The following is a 17,774-nucleotide window of genomic DNA, read 5'->3' on the forward strand; positions in this document are numbered from 1 at the left end:
TACGCCACTGGTACATCCTATATATAAGTGCCTTTATTATGTTTCTCATTTGTAGCGTTTTTCAAATCATGCAAGGATTTGACGTTATTCTTTGCTTAAAATTTTTTATCATGCAATTGTTTTATCAAGAGCGACGTTCGTTAGTAATTACCTTTTCTTTGAGTTTATTTTAATTTCGGGACGAAATTTCCAAAAAAGTTGGTGATATTGTGACATTCGTCAAATTCGGGTCTCGATTTGTTCTCGTCTTGTAAACTTTTATTATGTAAACCCGACTCAACATTTTTTTAGAACCTTATTTAATTATTATACAATATTATTATAGACCTCGATCGTAAATAAATCGATGTTTGTCATGTTATAGTGTCGTTAAGAAAAACTTAAGGGGTTTAAAATGATTTTTCGTAAAGTCGTTAAGTTTAAAAAACGTTTAGACTCGTATTTAAACTTGATTGAAACTTAAGGGGTGGTTTTTGAAAATATATAATACATATATCCAACCCAAAACCCTAACCCTATCATAAACAACCCAACTTCCATCTTCTTCCTCCCTTTTTCCGGCCCCCGCCGCCACCCCTACCGGCGCCACCTCCGGCGACCTCCAACGGCTACTCCGGCCAACCCCACCTCTCCTCCCTGGCGCGGTAACATCCCCACACCCTCCTTCCCTCCCTCATTCTTCTTTTCGGCGAGCCCGAGCTCCGGCAACTTCCTCTCTCTCTCTACTCGTTTTTCCGGTGACCGAAAAACCGGCCACCGGTGTACCGCCGTCGCTCTCTCTCTCTTTCTCCGTTCTATCTCCCTCTCCGTCTCTCTCTCCCCGTCTCTCTCTCACTCTCTCTGTCCCACTCCCTCTTCGTCTCTCTCTCACCCTCTTCATCTCTCCCTCTGATTTCTGTTTTTCGGTCTCTGGCCAGTTCGGCTCAGTTCCTTCCCGGTATAGAGCCATGACTCTTGAACAACTAAAAGTTAAATAATTTAGGCTTGGTGTTATTAGGTTTTATATATATCGATTATAAGATTTAAATTTATTAATAATCGGTTTTATCTTTCGGTTATATTCTTTGAAACGAGTTGGATGGGTATTGGATTGTTTTGTACTGGGAAAAAGATGAACAGTTGGGTTCGAGTCTCATCCTAGACCGGTTTTGATGTTATTTTTATTCTTAACAAATTACGGTTACTATTAGTGCTACTATTATTACATAAAAATTATTATTAGTATTATTATGTTAAACTTACTATGATATGTATTCATTATTAATATTATTATTATTATTATCATTATTATAATAAATATTAAAGTTGATATTATTATTAATAAAAATCATATTATTATTTATTAAAATCATATTTCTATCATTTATTTATTAAAAATAATATTATTATATTTATTTTGTAAATTCGTTTAGAAATCGAACCAACATCGAGTATGATATCATTTTTACTATCAATATTACCTATTATTATTATTATCATCATCATCAACACTTTAAATCAATACCAAGATTTTTTATTCTTAACTATTATTATTAGTTTTATTAACAATAATTATTGACATAATTATTATACTATATTAGTATTATTAAAAATAGTTATTGTTATTATTATTATCTTATATATTCATATATATATATATATGTGTGTGTGTATACATATATATATATATAACATATTTAAAGTCATTATTATCTTTACTATCTTTATCATTAATAATATTATTATTATAAGCTTTATTATCAATTCATTTTTATAAAAACCGAACCCTTGATTTAAAACCCGTCTTGTATCTATTTAATATTGGTTTAGTTCTTTAAAAGCCCAAATAAAATAATATTATTTTAATATTAATTACCAATTAAGTACGAGTCCCTAATCGTTAGCAAATTAACCGGTAATCCGATTAACAACCAAACCTTCTTATCCAATGCTTCAAATGTAGTTTCAACTAAAGTTCAAGTTCATTAATATATTTTATTTATTCGTTTTCAATTAGCTTTTAAGTCGGATTCGTTCGTTTCGTTCACAGGCTTTTTATATGTCGATCATTTATTATTTCCTGGTTCGTCAATCATGGTGAGTACTTTCATACTCCGTTTTCCATCTTTCGTTTTGTGGTGACATTTTATACTTATCAAACTAAATGCTTTATTACTTGAATCTTAAACCCACAAACGTGATTGTATACTTTACTTAAATAATTGCTCGACTTGATGTTCTATGCTTACTTGCTTATGTGTTTATCGCTTTTGGATGGTAGAACTATAAATCCTAGACCATTTGGCAACCCCTCATGGAAAGGTTTCGTTAACGTAATGAATTAACGATAACTATAAAATCCTAGACTATTTGGCATCCCCTTATAGCTGAGCGTCGCTAACTTGTTTATCGATAACTATTTTATCCAAGTTTATAGCTTTTATTTATTGTTTCGTATACTCGTTTTGTGGATTTTTCCTACTATATATCTATCTGTTCAAACATATGAATTGCTCACCAACCTTGTGTTGACAAGCTTTATTTTATGAAATGTTACAGGTTTGACTTTTGTTGTCTCAAGGACTTGACGAAAAATGTTATCAAGACTATTAGGGTATTAGTAAAACGAACAATATGATTGCTACTTGATTTCATATGAATGAGATGTGTTGTTTATTGATTTATGAAATAAAATGAGTTGATTAAATATTGTCACTATAAAATAGTGTCTTGTGTATTTGGGCAATCCGTTGCACACCGGCATGTTCCGTCGCCTTTGGTCGGGTTGTGACAAATGACGTGTAGGCCAGAAACATTTAGATGGCCTCAAGTCTAGCCACTGGATCATAGAATTCAGTGTAGTCTAATCCCTCAACTTGATGAAAACCACGAACTACCACTGTGCCTTGTTTATAGCAATAACCCTCGTGTCATCTTGTTTGTTTCGGAATACCCATCTCGTATCAAGTGCTTTCTTTACTTCCGACAACTCAACCAATCTCCAAACCTTCAACTTATCAAACTGATTCAACTCTTCATGCATAGCATCAACCCAACTTGGTTCTTGAAGTGCCATTTCTACCATCTTTGGTTCAAATTGGGAAATGAAGCAGGAAAACAAACAGCTGTTGATGTGTCCTGTCTGACTTCTGGTGGACACACCCGTTTCCAGAGGACCTACGACATTCTCAATTGGATGATTTTTCTAAATCCTTGATGGAATTGATTGATCGGAAACATCACAGGTAGAGTTTAAGTTTGACAAATTTTCATCAATATCAGTAAGAGGGTTCTTGCATCCAGAGGTCACCATACTGTGTGAGTACGAGGTACCGACGATATATTCATTTGGAATAGCATCAGAAAATAGTGTGCTTCCAAAAATCTGACGAATAGGACTCTCCCCCTCAACTGTTGAAGTACTTTCTGATGGAGTTGGAAAAGATGATGAAGTTGTGACAGGTTCTGGTTGATTTAAAGGCATGGATGGAGAGACATCGATTGGTTCTGTCAAATCATCATCCAGAACTGGAGATATATGAGACACAACATTTTGATCTTCTTTCACAGTGTCTACTAAAGTTTCACCTGAGACGTTTGAGTTGATGACTGGAAGCACATTGAACGGTTTGAAGAGTTCATTGTAGTCGAATAACCAGTCTGGACCTACACGAGCATCAGTCTCATTTTCTTCCAACCAACGAACCTCATAGGACTCTATAATATGTATGGTTGACTTATTGTAGACTATGTATGCTGTATTACCCGCATAACCAACAAAGTAGCAAGCATAAGTTGTGGCTCCAAATTTTGGAGTAGACTCGAGATTCGATTAAGTGCAAGGACAACCAAATGCTCTAAAGTGTGCAATAGTAGGTTTATGACCATAGACAATCTCATATGGAGTCTTCATTTTTAATTTGCTGATTATCACCCGATTCTGAACATAACAGGCCGTATTAACAGCCTCTTCCCAGAAAAACAATGGCAGCTTAGAATCACATAACATAATCCTTGCAGCTTCGATAAGGGTTTTGTTTCTCCTTTCAGCCACACCATTTTGTTGTGGTGTCCGCACCGAGCTGTACTGACGCATCACCCCCTTTTCTGATCAGCCATTACCTTTGAGTGAAACATCAAACGTGTTTTAATTGTGGCACATGTTGATACTTTAGATATGAAATCAATGGGACCCAACTCATTTGGGTTAATGAAACAGTCCAGGAAAGGCTCCAAGATAGTCTATCAGGGCCTTCATGCTCTGGAAAAATTTGGCAGATTTGCTGAAACTGAAGTTGTACAAGTTATAGCTCAAGTGGCCGACGAACATGTGACACTAGTTCAACGGCGTGTTGCTACATTTGAGATCTCTGATGATGAAGATGAAGAGATAGAACACCGAGACACCGCTAGTGCTCCGACTACTGAGCAACTAGCGGATTTTGAGACTTTTAAAGAATTACTACAGTCAACTGCATTGAACCGTCCTCAATCAGCTGCTGTAAATAAAGAAAATGATGATATCCCCGACGAACCAGTCGCCGATCTCAATCCACGTAAACGAAGAAAGAATGATCCGAGACCTGGCGTGCTGGTCATTGAAGATGAAACAACCACACCGTCCACAACAACAAGCCCACAGCAAGAACTACATCAGCCTGAGTCGATTATTTTTGAGACTCATGTTGATCCAAATCCATCCTCTGTCGAGCCTCATACACAAGATCAAGCTCTTGATGACATTTCTAGTGAGTTTGATTTTGAAGCAGACATTCCACACTCTGATGAGGCTTATATGCCATGCTCTAATGCTCCCTCTGGATCATCTGACCCAATCAGTCAGGGTCAGTCAAGCTCTGGTGCTTCTGATAATATTGCTTAGATCCTTGCCATGCAAGAAATTTATTTTCAGAACAAAGGTAAGGGAGTTGTACTTGAGGATGCTCCTGTTGATGTGCATGCTCTTCAACGTCGAGTCTTTGAGCTCGAACAAGATTCTGTTGTCAAAGATGTACGGATCCAAGAACTGGAAGCTAGTAACTCCGAAAAAGATTCCAAAATTAAAGAGCCTCAGTCAAACATGGGAGAGCTAACTGTTGTTTATCTAGATCTACAGCAAAAACTTGTTCAGAAGTTTGGAGATGAATTCAAGAGCAGTACTGATGTAACTTCAAAGATGTCCAACATTGATCAAGGTGGTATCTCTGCTGTTTGTCATGTTGAAAACATAGAAGAGTCTGAGACACTGAAACAGTATATGTCTGCACCTCCAATCACCAAAGAGAAGTCAGATATAGTTCAAAAGAAGCTGCTGGTGATGAAAAACTCCAATCAGAATGTTGAGTCATCTGATCACCCAGACATGTTCGTTGTCACCTTTCTAGAGAGGTTCTCAGATAAATATGGTGATCGATCTGGTATTGTGTCATGGGGTTTTGATGCTGAGAAGAATATGTGGTGGGTCAAACGGAAATCCAGGACCACTGAGTACTATAAGAAGATGAAAGATTTTGGATCCTGTACTAAGGTGGATCTCAGTGATTGATAAACTTTCCATTCCACAACCCAGCAAATGATAAACGTGGGAGGGATTTATGGAACTTTCTGAAAGGCCAAGTTGATAGAGGCTTTCCAAACATGTCAACTGCAGAATCCTTTGTGAAGAAGGCTAAGGGGGTAAGGATCCAAAGACAGGAAAGACAATGGTCAGTGTTATGTGACCTTCTACAAAGAAGGCTACTCATATTCCTGTACCTAAAGCTATTCCAGATGATACTCTGGATAACATGAGATTCTGGATGTATGACAGTGAGACCGCCACCGTTGTTGTACGTTTGCAAAAGGGAAAAGCGCAATATAGATTTGTTGATCCAATAGATTTACTAAAGCTTGGAGAGAAAGACATCAAGATCCTCAGTTGTAACATTCGTTACTTTTCAAACCCGAAAATCCGACCCATTTTAAATTTTCGGTTTTGTTCTGTAAATTTATATATTTTCATCACACACACACACACACATATATATATATATCAAGTTTCCTTTAGGTTTTGATATTTATATTCATAAAACCGACCTGTGTTGTTGTTTCAATGCATTCTTATTTGTCGTTTATCATTTATACAATATTCCGATATTTAATATCATTACTTGAACGAGTCCCGAACTATCCAGGTATAAGATGAAAATAAACTAAAGTATATAAACTTTTATATCATTTTTATAACATTCAAAAGTTTAAGGTTCACGTTGTAATTATAGTTTAATTAAAATTTAAAAGAATTATGAAACTACAAGGGCCAAAAGTAAAAAATTGCAATTATAATATAATAATAATAATAATAATAATAATAATAATAATAATAATAATAATAATAATAATAATAATAATAATAAAAATAATAATAATAATAATAATAATAATAAAATGCAGCAGCAAGCAGCCCCACCCTTCTTCCCATACGTTTTTCCGGCGGGGGCGTATTTTGTCCGGCGACCCTTAAAACTCCCATTTAAGCCTTGTTTTAATCAATTAATACACCCAAACGTCATCTCCACTAACGTTAAACAATAATACGCGATTAATTTCGTTATTTAGATCCTTTAAATGTCCGATTACAATCCAAAACCGTCGGAAAAATTTATAAATAGGCACATACTCGTCAGATAAACTTGTCCCAAATCAAAAACTAACCTAACTTACTCACTGTGACCATGATTGATCACTCAAGATCCGATTCCGGCCAACCCTCCTTTCACTATCATTCCGGAACCAGTCGAGGTAAATAATATATGGTTTTTGATCACGTTGATGCGTCTATCAAAACCCCTAACATAATTTGATCGAACATGGAATGGTTTAACAGATTTGAATAGCTAGGGTTTTGAAGAGGAAGATGAACCTTAATGTTAAGTTAAATATAATTGGTTTCTGGTAAAAATACAAAACTAACAAGCTGGCATACTGGGTAAGTCTTTCGTGTATATCCAGAAGGACCCGGGTTTAGGTCAGGACAGATTTCTTTTTGGTATTTTATTTTCTAACCATTTTTCTTTTATTAATCGATTTAACTTATTAATATATATATATATATCAAAAAAATTATTGTAAGATTAGATGAAATTAATTAATTATAAATCATGTTTATCACTTTCCACCTAAAAACCGACTTTTGTTTTCATTAAAGTTTCATGAAAATCCGATTAAAAATTATTTTATTAACTATCATCTCGTTAACTTTATAACTCACTAATGTAATAGTTATGAAGTTAATTCCCGTTAAAAAAAATATTCCATAAACGTTATAATCCTCAATCTCGTGTTAAATTAATATTTAGATAATATTAAAATAAATGCAATTGTTAAATTACCGTTACAACTTTAAATAATACTATAATACCAATTGTCATAAAAGATACAATAGAAATATAATGATACATTCAACATTTCTAAAATCTATCAAATCGATTTATTTACTTTTTGTAAGTCGTTAGATATAATAATTTATTTTGTACTTTTAATTTTAGTTCGTGACGTTCAATTGCTTCGGTTTCATTTATGCACTTTCGGTTTCATTTCAAGTTTGTCTTCAACTTCAAGGTGAGTATGTCACACCCCTTTTTACTCTTTTACTACTTTGGGGGTAGCATATATATCCTATCCAAATTACAATTTCTTTTATTCATTATATACAAACTACAATTCGCTACATGGACTTGTGTGTTTACTTGTTACTTGCTCAATTACTACATGCATGGATTTCTTCGATAAGTATGATCATACGCCCCCCTTTGCACCCATGGACCATTTGTTTCTGGTGGAAAGGGGAATCCGATCTGAGTAAATTGGTGCACAATCCCAACTGGAAAAAACCTTCATTTATTCTTTACACTCATGGACCATTGTTTCTAGTGTAAAGAACCCTTATATGTTTTTCACAAGTTTTCATGGAATTGTATGGTTTTTATGTAGTATTTAAACTGTGTGAGCTCACCAACTATTCAATTAGTTGACTTTATTTTATATATATGCTACAGGTACTTTCATTAGAGGATGAAATGAAGAGGATACTAGAAGTTAGGTTATCTAGATAATAAACAAGAAGATGTTTTTTTGTTCCTTTTCCCTTGTGTTTGTTCATTTTAAATAACTTGTGTACTTGATGCTTTGGAATGAATTAATGATAATATTGTCACTTAATAGTGTCACATTTGTTTTGGGCAATATGTACGTCACACTCAGGCGTTTCCGCTTTAACCGGGGTGTTACAGATTGGTATCAAAGCCGTGACTATAAGATAGGACATTAGACGTAGTGTTCTAGTTGGTTATAGTTTATTTGCTTAATTGTTTAAGTTGCATAATTAGAAATTATATGAGCCTAATTTGATTGTTCAATGCACATTATTTTGATATTATTGATTTGTTTATGCCTCATGTACGCAAATACTATTATACTGATGATTCAATTACTTCAATTACACAAGCACACACAAGTCCAAGACTTATGCCTAAAAAGCAAAGATTTTTCCAACCTTTTCAATTATTGATTTTCATTGTGGTGTTCTGATATTTATTCTTCTTAAAGATGGTTCTTTATGGCGGGTATGTAGTAACTGTAAGGGGGGCATGCCTGTTTTCCGAAACTCTTGACACCAAGGTTATTGAAACCTAAGGATAAGCAATGTGTATAAATCCCAATCAGACGCGCGACCCGGTTGCTTACCTGGAGAGTTAGGAAAGAGCGTGAACTCTATTAAGCCAAAACATACCACTTTCAACGTCATATGAATCACAACTTTAAGTTTTCAAACGCGACCATGTTCTCTTTATGAAAAGAATATGGTTGCACTCCTCTATGTTTTACAATGTGTTTTAACTGGAAGTCTGTACACGAATACCCAGCTTTCGGCTCGATTTAATTACGCATTTTTATACGAGAATAGTTAAGTTTAAAAAAAAAATTGTGACACGTTTTCTTTATTTATACGCTCATTTACGGCTTAAACTTTTAAATGTTTGCAAAGTAATAACCTAATTTCAAACAATTCCTTTGTTATTTTACTATTATGTTTTAGAAGTGAAAATTTAAAAAGTCATGATGGTTTATGAACATTCAATTTTCAATTCGATTTCATTATTTATTGTAAGTTTAATATTTTTTTTCCATATGATTATTCAATAATTTATGAGGTTTTCGTTTATTGAAAGGTGAAAATTCATGACGTTTCATGGTAATTCCAATTTTGATTTCAAATTTGTTTCTTGCGATTCTTTTCTTTACTTGTATCTATTAGTCGTTTTTATACTTATGTCCCAAGTTACGCGAATTCTTCACGTTTCGTATCATGCCTTCTCATTTTCCTAGTTGTCGCACTCAACTCGCAAAATAACAACCCAAGATATCAAGCAAATGGCCTCCGCGATCCAGATCATCCCACGTTTGACCGCACCTACCTTCATCGCTATAGTAAATTCAAATTTAAACCCAACACCATTCTTGAAAACGCAAACTAAATCCAACCGAAAAGCCTCGCGCTGAAACACACCCTTTGTACATTATATTGAAATCCCACCACTTTACTTCCCTGAAACGTTGATATACTTCAATCTGTGGTAGATTCAATTACCACTTATTACTAAAACCTGCTCGAACTCAACGCCACTCACCCAACTACAAGACCTGTACCTAACCATTTGTCTCAGCCACATGTTTGACTTCATGCTTCAACCCTACTAACATTGTGGTGACCTTAGCACACACTCGCCCTACTTTTGAAGGCCTAACTTGTTTCCGCCATGCAATACCCTCACCCTGCATCCTTTGTCGACCTTACATGATTTTTTCGGTTTCAATACTTAGATGTTTACAAGACTCATCAAACTCGTCTAAATTTACTTTTGCATACTTTCCTACAATTTATTTCTTTTACTAACACCTCGCACCTAATTTCAAATCCTCAGTTAATTTTTTTTCTTTCAGTCAAATGGATTTTCTTTAAAAAGAATTTATTATCTCTATTATTATTATTATTATTATTATCATCATTATTAATATTACTACTATTATTATTTTTAGTACCATCACTGTCATTATTATTATTACGGTAATTATCTATACTAATATTATTATTATTGTTAATATTATTACAATTAGTAATATTATTATTCCTAGTGCCATCGTCACCACTATTAATAATATAATTATTCTTTCAAACAATATATTTGAAGTAAAAAAACAAATTTTAAGCCCTTTAAGGCTATTTTTAATTCAACAAGTCGGGTAATTTGACAATCATTTTTTTCCTTTCTTCTTAGGCCACTGCTCAAAAGAAAACATTTGTTTTTACAATTAATGTTTCATAAAATTTACAACTCTTAGCGATAGCTAAAAACTTTTTGCCTAAGTAAAATAGAATAAATTTTATCTTATCATGGGATAAAAAAAAGGCTTCACGATTTACAAATAATTTTTGTAAATTAAAATAAATGTTGTATCCATTCATTTCTTTCCCCTTCATTAACGCCAATGAGTTTCGGCTAAGAAATCATGGCACCATCTCTCACGTCAACTTTCATACCCCAAATAAACTAACACTTGAGAAGACAAACGTCGAAAGGTACATTTACTTTTCTTTATTTTCTTCTTCACGTATGTTTCGAACTTACCCAAAGTGATTTTTATATCCACTTCTTTAGAATATTGTTTACAAAGTTATTTCGATTGTTCATTGATCTTTGATCCATATTCGTTTGTATTTTACGAAACGCAAATTCGTACATCATCCTTAGACGCATTTTGCAAATCGGTTTACGTTTGTTACCTTGGGATCTATGACCAATTTCCGACCAACGTAATCGTTAAGTGGAAATTGGGACTATGAACATGTATGTGTACATAGTTACCTAATAGAAACCGTATTTTCATTTTTATTTCTACCTTGTACTATCAGTGACCGATCCTCTCCAAACGAATTCGTTTACTTAGAACCGGAACTGTGTCCCATGTGCATGCCGAGTTTATGTTATGTTATATATTTTTACACCAATTGTTTTGTTTATTCGTGTACTTCTCTTTCACTCGATGTTTTATTTAAACCATTTTGTTGTTCTTGATTTCATCAATCTGGAACAAATGCTTTATTTTAATTTCGAGGTTTCAACTACTTACTTTGATAAACTCAAGGTTTCTAATGGAACATTTCTTTCGTAATGTTAATGGATTTTAATATTGTGATAATAGTATTTCATTTATCTGCTTTATTTCAAGTTATTAGTTATATGTCGTAATGTTCACTTTATTTCATTTCAATAGTGTAACATTTCGGGTTTTCCACTTTCTCATTTGTAACCGTTACCCGACCCATTTACGGTTCCGGGATCGTTAATTAATAAAATTCCCGTATTTATCGAATTATAATTACTATATTACTTATTTATCGCTATGTCTTTATAACTTTGACATTTTTAACCCAATGTATAAGTTCCAACTGTTTATGTGTCCATCACCAAACTTGAGGGTCTTTTTATAAATATTGTTATAATCCATATTGCAAGATGGATACCCATCACCAAACCCGACCCATATTCTTGATTTCGTGAACCCGTGATCAATCAAGCAAGCAATTAGCTGTCCAAGATCGTTTATAACAAACTTTTGAATTAGGAAATCATTTGTGTATGGTAGGCGCGGCCTCACCGACGATTTGGTTAAGGTAATAACAACAATTGATTCGTTTTTCCTTTTTAAACCTAGCCGACACAAATCGTCAACCATTGAACGCGTAACCGATAATTATATTGCAATTAATTGTATAAACACCTTCCTTATAACGTGACCGATGAAACCCCTATAAATAATTGGACCATTGAACTCGTTAATTACTCGTTCATCACCCCTATAGCCGCCGGCCCTGTTCACACTCGTTCTCCCTCTTCTGTTCGTCATCTGAGGTAATTAAACATAGGGTTTAAATCACGAAATCGTGTTCATCATTAACCCTAAACCTGTTTTAATCAACTGTAATGGGTTAATTGAATTTGCTTTGCCTAAAGGGGCAACGGAATCTATTTATATTTAAACGATCTGGGTTTTATACAATCTGAACTTGCAGCTCATATGGTTGAGTTGTATGTGTATCAAACTCGGGTCATAGGTTCAATCCCCACTGACCCGTTTTCTTGTTTTTTTTTGGGTTTTATTATATTTTACAAGAAAACTTATTATATTATAAATATTAATGATTAAACATTAAACAAAGTTGTTTAACTAAAAACCGACTTCTTGATAATTGTTTTTCACTCATATACATACATTTTCTAAGACTCGTTTTCATATATATATATATATATATATATATATACACACACACATATATATATATATATAAAGATACTTAAAAACTAACGTTTAATAAATACATATATATATATAACAAGTAATCTTTGTTATAAAACTAAAAATAACATTTTATTAATTATTATATTCATAAATCAAAATTAATAGTTTAATATTAAAACCTTATAAATAAAATATTAATATAATAATTCTTCGTTAATTATCTAATTAGATCTTGTACTTAACGAGTCCGTTTACTCTCGTTTCCTCATAGGCTCTAACGATCGCGTGTAATTCCTTCTCTCATTTTCATTATCTTAGCCATCCTCGTTCATATTTTAAGGTGAGTACCACATTCCCCCTTTTTACTTCGGTTTATCACTTTTGGGGACATATGCGTAACTTATTATATTTTCGCACTTTATCTATACACAAAACTACAATTGTTGTCTTATGTGTTAACTAATCTCATGTCATACTTGCTATATGTTTATGTGCTCAATCTGAACCGCATTCGGAGAGGTCCAACATAATCTCAGAAAATATTATGATCATACGCTAGTCGATTTAGCTTTGTGCTTTTCGACTTCTCATTTTATTTGCTCATTGGTTGATTTGTTAATCTCATTTGACGCGTTGCAGCTACGTATTTTATTATATATGTATAACTGAACTGGTGTGTTACCCACTCAACCTCGTGTTGACAAACTATATTATTTTCAACGCATATGCAGGTCATCGTTTAATGTGAAGTGTATGGACTTAAAAAACTTGTTTAAGGACTATGCTAGAAGATTTTGTTTTGAGACTTTAAATGTTCATTTGAATTATCTGATGATTTGTTTATTTTGAATTTCTTTTTGTAATGAATAATGGTGTTACTTGAATTAAATAAATAGATATTTAAATTTATAATTGTGCATGATAGTAACCTTGCGAGCTGTGACAATCAGTCCACGCCCCGGCATTTCCGCCGTAGGTTGGGGTGTGACAAATAGTACCGTTAATTGCGATGTAATTCATTCGGAGATTTCCGTTGCTAAACATCATTATATTTTGATACTTAAAAGTTTCTTTTATTTAAGCTATTCTCGAACCCAAATGCGTTATCAATTTACATGTTCATACTTCGTTGGTTAAATGCTACATTTACTTACCACGTTACTCCCGACCCCATTATTTCAATCACATGTTACGATGTTCATAATTCTAAATGCTTCATTCTTTAACTTCATTACCTCGTTTATTTCGTTTTTAAATCGTTTACTTGGTTTAGACTCGATGATTTTATTTACTTGACTTAGTGTTTCGCGTCGTCCTTGGTCTGAATGGTCTATCAATATGTTTTAGTAATGCTTACCCTTTAAATTCATTTTTTTTTATTTTCAACGTTCTATATGAGAATTTTATGTAATTATAAAGTCCATGTCTTAAAACCACACAATAGAGCAAGTTATATGGACCATCCGACGATAGAGGTAATGATGGGTCGACACGTAATTATCAAAGTCCTCGCACGGAAAATATAATAAGTCCGGTTGTGCGAAATAACTCGGAACTTGGAATGATTTTTGGAGAACGGGGCAAATACAATATGATAAGGGCATGGTGGATACGCCGTTGGTACATCCTATATATAGGTGTCCTTGTCATATTTCCTATTTGTGGCGTTCTTTCGGGTCATTCAAAGATATATGTTATTTTATTTTAATTATGTATGTATAAAATTGTTAAAATTTCTAACAACTCCGTGTATTAGTTGTTCTCTTTTAAAATATTTATTTTTATTTTATTTTTATTTTAATTTCGGGAAAAAATTTCCAAAAGTTGTAAGTCCTGTAACATTCGTTACTTTTCAAACCCGAAAATCCGAATCATTTTAAATTTTCGGTTTTGTTCTATAAATTTATATATTTTCATCACATATGTATATATCAAGTTTCGCTTAGGTTTTGATATTTATATTCATAAAACCAACCTGTGTTGTTGTTTCAATGCATTCTTATTTGTCGTTTATCATTTATACAATATTCCGATATTTAATATCATTACTTGAACGAGTCCCGAACTATCCAGGTATAAGATGAAAATAAACTAAAGTATATAAACTTTTGTATCATTTTTATAACATTCAAAAGTTTAAGGTTCACGTTGTAATTATAGTTTAATTAAAATTTAAAAGAATTATGAAACTACAAGGGCCAAAAGTGAAAATCGCAATTAAAATATAATAATAATAATAATAATAATAATAATAATAATAATAATAATAATAATAAAATGCAGCAGCAAGCAGCCCCCCTTCATCCTGTATGTTTTTCCGGTGAGGGTAATTCCGGCGGCGGCGTATTTTGTCCGGCGAGCCTCGTTTTAATCAATTAATACACCCAAACGTCATCTCCACTAACGTTAAACAATAATACGCGATTAATTTCTTCATTTACATCCTATAAATGTCCGGTTACAATCCAAAACCGTTGGAAAAATTTATAAAATACAATAACGAGCATTAAACACCAAATGCTCCAACTGGTATTATAAATAGGACCATACTCGTCAGATAAACTTGTCCCAAATCAAAAACTAACCTAACTTACTCACTGTGACCATGATTGATCACTAAAGATCCGATTCCGGCCAACCCTCCGTTCACTATCATTCCGGAACCAGTCGAGGTAAATAATATATGGTTTTTGATCACGTTGATGCGTCTATCAAAACCCCTAACATAATTTGATTGAACATGGAATGGTTTAACAGATTTGAATAGCTAGGGTTTTGATGTGGAAGATGAACCTTAATGTTAAGTTAAATATAATTGGTTTCTGGTAAAAATACAAAACTAACAAGCTGGCATACTGGTAAGTCTTTCGTGTATATCCAAAAGGACCCGGGTTTAGGTCAGGATAGATTTCTTTTTGGTATTTTATTTTCTAACCATTTTTCTTTTATTAATCGATTTAACTTATTAATATATATATATATATCAAATAAAATTATTGTAAGATTAGATGAAATTAATTAATTATAAATCATGTTTATCACTTTCCACCTAAAAACCGACTTTTGTTTTCATTAAAGTTTCATGAAAATCCGATTAAAAATTATTTTATCAACTATCATCTCGTTAACTTTATAACTCACTAATGTAATAGTTATGAAGTTAATTTCCGTAAAAAAACAATATTCCATAAACGTTATAATCCTCAATCTCGTGTTAAATTAATATTTAGATAATATTAAAATAAATGCAATTGTTAAATTACCGTTACAACTTTAAATAATACTATAATACCAATTGCCATAAAAGATACAATAGAAATATAATGATACATTCAACATTTCTAAAATCTATCAAATCGATTTATTTGCTTTTTGTAAGTCGTTAGATATAATAATTTATTTTGTACTTTTAATTTTAGTTCGTGACGTTCAATTGCTTCGGTTTCATTTATGCACTTTCGGTTTCATTTCAAGTTTGTCTTCAACTTCAATGTGAGTATGTCACACCCCTTTTTACTCTTTTACTACTTTGGGGGTAGCATATATATCCTATCCAAATAACAATTTCTTTTATTCATTATATACAAACTACAATTCGCTACATGGACTTGTGTGTTTACTTGTTACTTGCTCAATTACTACGTGCATGGATTTCTTCGATAAGTATGATCATACGCCCCCCTTTGCACCCATGGACCATTTGTTTCTGGTGGAAAATGGACTCCGATCTGAGTACGTTGGTGCACAATCCCAACTGGAAAAGACCTTCATTTATTCTTTACACTCATGGACAATTGTTTCTAGTGTAAAGAACTCTTATGTGTTTTTCACAAGTTTTCATGGAATTGTATGGTTTTTATGTAGTATTTAAACTGTGTGAGCTCACCAACTATTCAATTAGTTGACTTTATTTTATATATATGCTACAGGTACTTTCATTAGAGGATGAAATGAAGAGGATACTAGAAGTTAGGTTATCTAGATAATAAACAAGAAGATGTCTGTTTTGTTCCTTTTCCCTTGTGTTTGTTCATTTGAAATAACTTGTGTACTTGATGCTTTGGAATGAATTAATGATAATATTGTCACTTAATAGTGTCACATGTGTTTTGGGCAATCTGTACGTCACACTCAGGCGTTTCCGCTTTAGCCGGGGTGTTACATCAGTACATTTCAGATAATCGCTGATCCGATCTTCGAAACGGCTGCAAAAGAATTTACAAGTATGGTAGCCTCCATTATCAGGTGAAAGTTTTGGGCAGGTGCTTTGAAAGACGCTGACATTGATTATATGGAGCATGACTGAAGACCAAGCTACAAACCAAAAGGGAGATTGTTGGGCCTAGTTATTTGGTTTGTACTTAGTTTTTTTGTTTTGTTTTGGGCTGCGCATGTAAACTGAGATCCCTTTGGATCTCGGTGGATTTGGGCTATGTTAGGCTAGTAGGTTGAGCACCCTATATATAGAATGTTGTATAGGGTTCTAGGTTTTTCAATTTTGGAGTTGCGTCTTGGCTGTCTAAGGGTTGTTCTAGGCGAGTTGTGTATTGATAGTGCTTAAGCACCCGACGTATAATTATACGTGTGTTTTGAAGCCATTGTTGTGTTCTACGAGCTTGTGTTTATTTGTGTTCTTGAATCATCTAGTGTTGGAATTCCACACCAACACTTAGATCGTTGATATCATAATTGAAAGATCCGTCTTGGACTTATAGAATAAACGAGACAATCGGCTGTCTCGTGATTTCCAAGACATATCTCACACCTACGAGCTTGCAACTGAAGCTCTTTGATCTCCCACTTTAGTGCCTTCACATCTGCCGACACACTCGTATTCTGATCAACATGATGCACTCCACGTGATGCTGAAATGGTTGTGGCCTTGGCAGCCGAGACGGACCTTCTACTCGGTGTATGTTGATCCCCTAATGCAATGCTCTCGAACATTTCTTCAGCCTCCTCTATAGTGAGTTTATCGAGCATGTTTCCTCCGGCGGCGGTATTGAACCGTTGTTGGTTTTCTAGAGTAAGACCGTTATAGAACTTTTCAACCACAGCCCAATCGTTTAGGCCATGCTAAGGACAACGGCATATGAGTTTGGAAATGCTCCCACGCGGAATAATAGGACTCCTCGGGGTCCATATGAAAAGAACGGATTTGCTCGTGTAGACGCCCGACCTTTGATGGAGGGAAATACTTCCTAAGGAACTTGGATTGCAAGTCGGCTCATGTGGCGATTGAGGCATTTGGAAGAGAGTCAAACCATGTACCTGCACGACCGGAAAGTGAGAATGGGCATAACTTAAGATGAATGACGTCAGACGAGATATTATTAACATTAAAAGTTTCGCAGATCCACACGAATCGGGACAGGTGTCCCGGGGCATCTTCTTCATCCAAGCCGTGGAACTGAGCAGAATTGGTGATAGAATTCATGACGTGAGATGGAATTTGC

This window comes from Bidens hawaiensis, unplaced genomic scaffold (genome assembly GCF_021521415.1).
Source record: "Bidens hawaiensis isolate Kalapana, Puna unplaced genomic scaffold, B.hawaiensis_p1.1 tig00056777_1, whole genome shotgun sequence".
NCBI classification, from domain to species: Eukaryota; Viridiplantae; Streptophyta; class Magnoliopsida; order Asterales; family Asteraceae; genus Bidens; species Bidens hawaiensis.